Here is a 10,140-nt window from a genome sequence, read left to right on the forward strand (position 1 = left end):
TCCACCAGAGAGACACTCCATCCTCCACCATTAAGACAATCCATCTTCTACCAGGGGGACACTCCATCCTCCACCAGGGAGACACTCCACTACAGAGACAATCCATCCTTCACCAGGGGGACACTCCACCACAGAAACACTCCATCCTCCACCAGGGGGACACTCCACCACAGAGACACTCCATCCTCCACCAGAGGGACACTCCACCACAGAGCCACTCCATCCTCCACCAGGGGGACACTCCACCAGAGAGACACTCCACCAGTGAGACATTCCATCCTCCACATGGGGACACTGCACCAGAGAGACACTCCATCCTCCACCAGGGGGACACTCCACCACAGAGACACTCCATCCTCCACCAGGGGGACACTCCACCACAGAGCCACTCAATCCTCCACCAGGGGGACACTCCACCAGAGAGACACTCCATCCTCCTCCAGTGGGACGCTCCACCAGAGAGACACTCCATCCTCCACCATTAAGACAATCCATCTTCTACCAGGGGGACACTCCATCACAGAGACAATCCATCCTCCACCAGGGGGACACTCCACCACAGAGACACTCCATCCTCCACCAGGGGGACACTCCACCACAGAGACACTCCATCCTCCACCAGGGGGACACTCCACCACAGAGCCACTCCATCCTCCACCAGGGGGACACTCCACCAGAGAGACACTCCATTCTCCACCAGGGGGACACTCCACCAGTGAGACAATCCATCCTCCACATGGGGACACTGCACCAGAGAGACACTCCAACCTCCACCAGGGCGACAAACCATCCTACAGCAGGGGAATATTCCATGCACCATCGCTCCTCTCACTGCTGTTTGGAAAAATAATGGGATTTAAGACAAACAAATCTCCAGGACCTGATGGTTTCCACGCCAGGATAATAAAAGGAACAGGTGAGGACATTGCAGATGCATTAGGCATCATTTTCCAAAGCCCTCAATATTAGGAATTGTGCCTTTTGATTGGAAAATTGCAAATATCACTGAATTATTTAAGAATGGAGCAAGGGAGAAACCAGGTAACTACAGGTCTGTCAGTTTGACCTCAGTTGTGGGGAAGCTACTGGAATTTATCAGCAGAGACAGAGTGACTGAGCAGGGCAGACACAGTGGCGCAGTGGTTAGCACCGCAGCCTCACAGCTCCAGGGACCCGGGTTCGATTCCGGTTACTGCCTGTGTGGAGTTTGCAAGTTCTCCCTGTGTCTGCGTGGGTTTTCTCCGGGTGCTCCGGTTTCCTCCCACAAGCCAAAAGACTTGCAGGTTGATAGGTAAATTGGCCATGATAAATTGCCCCTAGTATAGGTAGGTGGTAGGGAAATATAGGGACAGGTGGGGATGTTTGGTAGGATTATGGGATTAGTGTAGGATTAGTATAAATGGGTGTTTGATGTTCGGCACAGACTCGGTGGGCCGAAGGGCCTGTTTCAGTGCTGTATCTCTAATCTAATCTAATCTAAGCACTTGAACAGTCTAAGCTGCTCGAAGAGAGTCCACATGCATTTGTGCAGGGCAGATTATGTCTGACTAATTGAATTTTTGAGGAAGTTGCTAGCATGGTGGATAGAGGACTGTCTTGACAAGCTTTTCTTGCTGAAAGTTCTACAATAATGCAACTTGTTATATTTTATCCGCGATCATTAAAAACGCAATATTGAACATTGCTTTAAATTTCATCCTTCTTGTAAAACATTTTAGAGACAACTATTAGGTTTTCATCAAATTATTTACATGCTGAAATATTTGGCTACAGTCAGTGTAAGTCAAATGGAACTGAATATATGACAGAATCATTACAGTGCAGAAGGAGGCCATTCGGCCCATCATGTCCATACTGGCTCTCTGAAAGAGCAATTCACTCAGTTCCATTCCCCTGCCTTCATAACTCCACAACCCTGCACATTCTTCCTTTTCATATAACAGTCTAATTCCCTTTTGAATGCTTCAATTGAACCTGCCTCCATCATATTCTCAGGCAGCGCATTCCAGACCTTAACCACTCACTGTGAGAAAAAGTTTTTCTTCATGTCACTTTTGCTTCTCTTACCAAATACTTTAAAGCTGTGCCTTCTCGTTCTCGATCCTTTCATGAATGGGAGCATTTTCTCTCTATCTACTCGGTCCAGACACCTCAGAATTTTGAATACCTCTATAATATCTCCTCTCAGCCTTCTCTTCTCCAAGTAAAACAATCCTAACTTCTCCAATCTATCTTCATTACTGAAGTTCCTCATCCCTGGAACTATTCTCGTGAATCTTTTCTACATTCTCTCCAACACCCTCAAGTCTTTCCTCAAGTGTGGCGCTCAGAACTGGACACACTACCCCAGCTGAGGCCAAACTAGTGTCTTATACAAATTCAACATAACTTCCTTGCTCTTGTACTCTGTGTCCCTATTAATGAAGCCCAGGATATTTATGCTTTAACTGCTCTCTCAACCTGCCCTGCCACCTTCAATGACTTATGCATGTATACACCTGGTCCCTCTGCTCCTGCACTCCCTTTAGAATTGTACACTTTATTTTATGTTGTCTCTCCATGTTCTTCCTACCAAAATTAATCACTTCACATTTCTCTGCATTGAACTTCATTTGCCACCTGTCTGCCCATTTCACCAACTTGTCTATGTCCTTTTGCAGTTCTACACTATCCTCCTCACAGTTCACAATGCTTCCAAGTTTCGTATCATCTGCAAACTTTGAAATTGTGCCCTGTACACCAAGGTCTAGATCATTTATATATATCAGGAAAGGAAAGGCTCCCAACACTGACCCTTGGGGAACTCCACTACAAACCTTCCTCCAGCCTGAAAAACATCCATTAACCACTACTCTTTGTTTCCTGTCACTCAGCCAATTTCTACCGTCCCTTTTATTCCATGAGCTACATGTTTGCTCACAAGTCTGTTGTGTGGCACTGTATCAAACGCCTTTTGAAAGTCCATGTACACCACATCAATAGCATTGCCCTCATCAACCCTCTCTGTTATTGTGTTGAGCTGTTGCTCAATGGAGGGAATAAGCATTTTTTATTTTATTTTAGTTTTATTTTAATCTAGTTACTGATTTAAGAATTGTGGCAATTCACACAGAAACCTATAATGATATCTCCAATTTGTATATCAGAAGATAATCCTAAAAAAGATAGCAATGATCATTTTATGTGGATCAGATTAAAGTTCCATTATCATCTATGCTTCCAATAACAATCATCGATGGGCTGAATGGCCTCCTTTTGTCCCCTAAATGACTCTATGCCTCTAAAAGTGGAAAACAAAGCCTATATATATAGCAAAATAAAATATATATTTTAAAAGAAATACTCTTTTAGGTTTTTGGTAATGTACTAGGAATTTCAGACAATGCCAAGTACAGGTCTAAACAAAGAACAAAGAACAAAGATAATTACAGCACAGGAACAGGCCCTTCGGCCCTCCAAGCCTGCGCCGATCCAGATCCTCTCTCTAAACATGTCGCCTATTTTCTAAGCTTCTGTATCTCTTTTCTTCCTGCCCATTCATGTATCTGTCTAGATACATCTTAAAAGACTCCATCGTGCCCGCATCTACCACCTCCGCTGGCAATGCGTTCCAGGTGCCCACCACCCTCTGCGTAAAGAACTTTCCACGCATATCCCCCCTAAACCTTTCCCCTTTCACTTTGAACTCGTGTCCTCTAGTAATTGAAACCCCCACTCTGGGAAAAAGCTTCTTGCTATCCACCCTGTCTATACCTCTCATGATTTTGTACACCTCAATCAGGTCCCCCCTCAACCTCCGTCTTTCTAATGAAAATAATCCTAATCTACTCAACCTCTCTTCATAGCTAGCGCCCTCCATACCAGGCAACATCCTGGTGAACCTCCTCTGCACCCTTTCCAAAGCATCCACATCCTTTTGATAATGTGGCGACCAGAACTGTACGCAGTATTCCAAATGTGGCCGAACCAAAGTCCTATACAACTGTAACATGACCTGCCAACTCTTGTACTCAATGCCCCGTCCGATGAAGGAATGCATGCCGTATGCCTTCTTGACCACTCTATTTACCTGCGTTGCCACCTTCAGGGAACAGTGGACCTGAACACCCAAATCTCTCTGGACATCAATTTTCCCCAGGACTTTTCCATTTACTGTATAGTTCACTCTTGAATTGGATCTTCCAAAATGCATCACCTCGCATTTGCCCTGATTGAATTCCATCTGCCATTTCTCTGCCCAACTCCAATCTATCTATATTCTGCTGTATTCTCTGACAGTCCCCTTCACTATCTGCTACTCCACCAATCTTAGTGTCGTCTGCAAATTTGCTAATCAGTCCACCTATACTTTCCTCCAAATCATTAATGTATATCACAAACAACAGTGGTCCCAGCACGGATCCCTGTGGAACACCACTGGTCACACGTCTCCATTTTGAGAAACTCCCTTCTACTGCTACTCTCTGTCTCCTGTTGCCCAGCCAGTTCTTTATCCATCTAGCTAGTACACCTTGGACCCCAAGCGCCTTCACTTTCTCCATCAGCCTGCCATGGGGAACCTTATCAAACGCCTTACTGAAGTCCATGTATATGACATCGACAGCCCTTCCGTCATCAATCAACTTTGTCACTTCCTCAAAGAATTCTATTAAGTTGGTTAGACATGACCTTCCCTGCACAAAACCATGTTGCCTATCACTGATGAGCCCATTTTCTTCCAAATGGGAATAGATCCTATCCCTCAGTATCTTCTCCAGCAGCTTCCCTACCACTGACGTCAGGCTCACCGGTCTATAATTACCTGGATTATCCCTGCTACCCTTCTTAAACAAGGGGACAACATTAGCAATTCTCCAGTCCTCCGGGACCTCACCCGTGTTTAAGGATGCTGCAAAGATATCTGTTAAGGCCCCAGCTATTTCCTTTCTCGCTTCCCTCAGTAACCTGGGATAGATCCCATCCGGACCTGGGGACTTGTCCACCTTAATGCCCTTTAGAATACCCAACACTTCCTCCCTCCTTATGCCGACTTGACCTAGAGTAATCAAACATCTGTTCCTAACCTCAACATCCGTCATGTCCCTCTCCTCGGTGAATACCGATGCAAAGTACTCGTTTAGAATCTCACCCATTTTCTCTGAGTCCAAGCATAACATTCCTCCTTTGTCCTTTAGTGGGCCAATCCTTTCTCTAGTTACCCTCTTTCTCCTTATATAGGTTAGATACAGTCTGTGGATTTGTTTCCTCTTCCTGCCTCCATCTCTTCTGAACTCTTGTCCATGCCGCAGGAGCCCTGGAGAAGGAGCACATAAGCCTGAATGCTTGAGGCCTTTTGTGACTGATAGATGTTGCAAGGACTGGAATGCGCAGTGGAAAATAGTCATTTAAAAAAAAATTCTTTCATGAGATTTGAGCGTCGCTGGCAAGGCCAGCATTTGTTGCCTATTCTTAATTGCCCTTGAGAAGCTGGTGGTGAGCTGCCTTCTTGAACTGCTGCAGTCCATGTGGTGTAGGTACACACACAGTGCTATTTGAAAGGATTTTTAGGTTTTTGACTCCCCAAAGTCATCTAGAAGGCACAAGTCAGGAGTATGATGGAATACTCTCCACTTGCCTGGATGACTCAAGAAGCTCGGCACCATCCAGGACAAAGCAGCCCGCTTGATCGGCACCCCATCCCACCACCTTAAACATTCACTCCCTGCACCACTGGCACACCAGAGCTGCAGTGTGTACCATATACAAGATGCACTGCAGCAACTCACCAAGGCTCCTTCGACAGCACTTTGCAAACCTCTACCACCTAGAAGAACAAGGGCACAGATGGATGGGAACACCACCACCTGCAAGTTCCCCTCCAAGTCAGACACCATCCTGACTTGGAAATATATCACCGTTCCTTCACCGTCCCTGGGTCAAAATCCTGGAACTCCCTCCCCAACAGCGCTGTGGGTGTATCTACACCAGATGGACTGCAGTGGTTCAAGAAGCTGGCTCACCATCCCCTTCTCAAGGGCAATTAGGGATGGGTGTTAAGTTTGCTGGTTCCCAGAAGTTAGAAATAATCACACTTTAGACTTAAAAATTCTGGAGCTCATTGTGTATTTCATACAGCTCTACGTGCTGCTTGGTAAAACTGCTTGAGACCGGTACAGTGCTATGCGTCACATGACTCCAGTGCAGCAGTGAATGTGGCACACTGGAACAAACTTACAAATAACAATTAGTTCCTAGCTCTTTATGAATAATATAACAATATATTACATCCCTCTTTCTTTAAAAACATAATGTCTCTATATCAATATAACTGTTCCAATCATCAAATTTTTTTAACTAAAGAAGATTAACGATCGACTTTTAGAAATAAACTTTTAGAGTCTTTTATAGCTGGTTTGCTTTTCTAAAAATATTAACAGTATTGCTTATTGGAAAAATATTGTGCCTCCATCTTCTAGATTTGGCATTCATTGCTCTCAGTGGTGAGTTGGCACGCTGCACAGGCAATGTTGTGTGTGTTGCTCCTAGTGTTATAGGAGTCATGCTTGCTATTGCTAATCTGTCACTTGCTGGTGACATTGTTGATATGTTGTCTCTCTGGATAGTGATGTTTCCAGCGTTGCTGATGATCTTTTCTGTTTCCCCAGCTCAGGTGTAGGTCAAGTATACCCTGTTCCTTCTCATTTGCCGACCGGTTTCAGTCTCAATGATATATGACCTTGGAGTCTCAGCTTCACCAACAACCTTTAATGGGCTCTAGGTTTTCATGATTGGATCCTGTGCGTGTACAGTCTGTCCTATCAACAGCTCGGGTAGGGATTTAGCATGCTTGTTGAAGTGTTGCTCTCCTCTTACCTGTGCTTCAGTGAGTTGTCGTCTCACTTCCTCCTGGTCACTTGGAGGATGTATCTGCTTGGCAGAGTAGTCTTACTTCCAATCAACAGCTCTGCAGGTGATTTCATGTCAGCCTTGAGAGGTGTGGATCGGAGTGACAATCAGGCCAGGTTTGGGTCTTCCTTCATCGCTCAGCATTTCGCAAGTGTTCTTTTGACCATCTGGACGTGCCTTTCTATAAACCCGTGTCCCCGTGGGTGGTGCGGTGATGGCGATGAACCCATACTGGTCAGCAAATTCATTAAATACTCTGGATGTGAATTAGGTGCCATTGTCACATATTAATCTTTCAAGAATCCCTCGCTCAGTGAACAGAATGTACTGCTGAGATGATTGTTGTAGCTCTCAAGTCTTTCACCTTCTGGATAAAAGGGAACCTTGAGTAGTAGTCTGCGACTACAGAGATACCATTCTTGATTATATGTGAATAAATCGGCTCCTACTGTATGCCATGGTCTGGGTGGTACTTCAGTAGCTATCATCTCCTCTCGCTGGCATACATTGCATGTAGATACCATATTTTTGATGTCTTTGGAAATGCCTATCCAGTACAAAGCTGATCTGGCTCTGAGCTTCTCCATTCCCATGTGACCTTCGTGTATCTTTTGGGGAAGTTCTTCCTGCATTGTTTTGGGTATGATTATTCTGGATCCGGCCAGCAGAACACCATTTTCTATCTCTGATAGGCCAGTACTGCCGTATTGCTGGCTGTGTTTGCTGTTTCCTATCAGGCCATCCCTGGATCACTTGCTGAGAGACTGAGAGCGCATCTGTAACTCCTCATCTTTGCTGGTTTCATCTCTAATTTGATTAAGTTTCAGTGGTGTTGCATTCACTAGGTGATGAATCTTTATACCTAGAACTTCTATTTCGTGTTTCTCTTGTAGCAACAACCAAGATAGGGTGTCTGCCAGCACAATTTCTCTTCCTGACTTGTATTTCAGAGTGAAATTGTAACTCTGAAGCCTCAAGATTAACCTCTGCAGTCTTGCTGGTGTTTTACATAGATTTTTCTTGTAGATCTGCTCCAGTGGACGATGATCACTCTCCACTATGAACTTTCTCTCATAGAGATATGTATGGAACTTCTCACAACAGTTCTCTATGTTGGCATATCTCGTCTCAGCTGATGTTAGAGCTTTGGATGCAAATGCTATTGGCTTTCCTTCTAATACTAGGGTTGCTCCCAGTGCTTTTGTGGAAGCATCTACTTGCAGAGTGACAGGTTTCTTTCTGTCATAGTATGACAGACTTGTCTCCTTGCATACCACCTTTCTGAGTTTGTTGGAACTCCTGTCGTGTGACTCCAACCACTTCTTTCATCATGATCTTCTTTCATCAGCTCCTGCAGGTTTGCTGTGTGTTCTTATATGTGTGGTATGAAGGAGCTCATGAATTGGATTAAGTCAAGGAATCCTCATAACCCTCTCTTATCTCTTGGGGCTTCCATCCCACAGATAGCCGTTATTCTTTCAGGACTCAGCTTGACTCTGTCAGGTGTGTGCACCATTCCAACAAATCAGCATTCGATCACTTTCACAATGCATTTGTCTGTGTTTAGCTTAATCCCAGCTTTCCTGGTTCTCTCCATGACTTCATATAGATAGTAGTCATGATCTTTTCAGTCTACACCATATGTCTGGATATCATCAGCTATGCCGACTGCTCCTTTACATCCTTGGTATGTCTAGTCTACTTTCTGCTGGAACACATCCTGGCTCACTTTAAGGCCAAAAGGTAGACACAGGCATTTTTACTGTCCAAAGGGTGTGTTGAATATTGTCAACAGTGAAGATTCCTTGACAAACTTCACGTTCCAGTAGCCATTTCTGGCATCAAGCTTGCTGAAAACATTTGCTCCTGCCACTGCTGGTGTGATCTCTTCCAGTGTTGGAATAGGGTAGTGATTCCTCTTTATTGCTTGATTAAGATCTTTGGGATCTAGGCAAATTCTTAGCTGTCCGTTTGGCTTCTCTCTCACCACAATAGAATTTACCCAGTCTGTAGACTCTGTGAATCTGGCAGTCACCTTTTCTTCTATCTTACAAGCTTTCCTTTCAATTCTGTTGGTACTTTACATGGGGGATGAATCACCAATTTCATCGCTGGGTCATTAGTGATGTGATACTCAAAATCTACAAAGCATTCAACCGTCTCATCAAAACGCTCTGGGTACATTTATATGAGATCTTCTTTGCTTCTGTTTGGAAGGCGCTTTTCCATTGGTGTACTATCTTCAACCCTCAGTGTCGCCTCCTTCACCTCATGGTTTACTGAGATAATTGCAACTCTTTGCAACTGCTCAACCCCAGAATAGCAGGACCATCTGTTTCAGTGATGTAGAACATACAGTTAACATCTTTTCCTTTGTGTGTCCCTTTGATTTGGGTTGTCCCTAGCTGTCGAATCTCAGTTCCCCCGTATGCTGTTAGCATGACATTGTTCGGTTTCAGAGCACCTTTCCTTGGATAACCATTTTCTTCCAAATTTTCAGGAAAGATTTTCTGATAGTCTGAACAGAATGATGTTACTCTGTGCTCCGGTATCAAGTTTGACCTTCAGATTTATTTCTCACTTTCTTACTGATCTGAATGGATGTGTGCATTTCTTTTCTCTGGGAACTGTTGCATCCAGACATTTCATGCAGTTGTATGGTTCCTATGTTTATCGCATTCTCAAATTCATCGTCATCTTTCAGGGTATGGATGTTTTAGTTTCTTGTCCTTCTCATTCGCCCTGTTGCTCTGTCTCTGGTGACTCATTTACCACCTTCTTCTTTTGTTCTGCACATCATTTCCCAGTGATTGGCCTTTCCACAAGCTCTGCAGGTTGATCCATATGCATGACATTCCCTTCTGTCTGTGAATTCATGTGGTTGTCCACAGCTCCTGCACATCTTTCTGCCTTCATGTGTCTACAGCCCATGATATTGTGAGTTTGTCCTTTCCAATGAGAGCTTTTTGTACATCAGGGTGTGCGGAGCCCCAAATTAGCAGATCTATCAGCCCTTCATCTGTGTCCTTAAATTTACATTTTCTGGCTGCATTTTTCAATCTTTTCACGAACTGCCAATAGGCTCACCTAATTCCTGTCTGAGGCCTTGAAATTCATATCGGTAGATCCAATGATTTGATTTTGGTTGGAGATGGATGCCGAATCTGTCAAAAAATGTGTCTGAGTTTCTGCTGTCCTCTTCGCTCAGCTCCCAGCTATTAAACAAACTTAATCCTTCATCTCCTGCCCACAGGA

Source organism: Heterodontus francisci, chromosome 27, assembly GCF_036365525.1.
Source record: "Heterodontus francisci isolate sHetFra1 chromosome 27, sHetFra1.hap1, whole genome shotgun sequence".
NCBI classification, from domain to species: Eukaryota; Metazoa; Chordata; class Chondrichthyes; order Heterodontiformes; family Heterodontidae; genus Heterodontus; species Heterodontus francisci.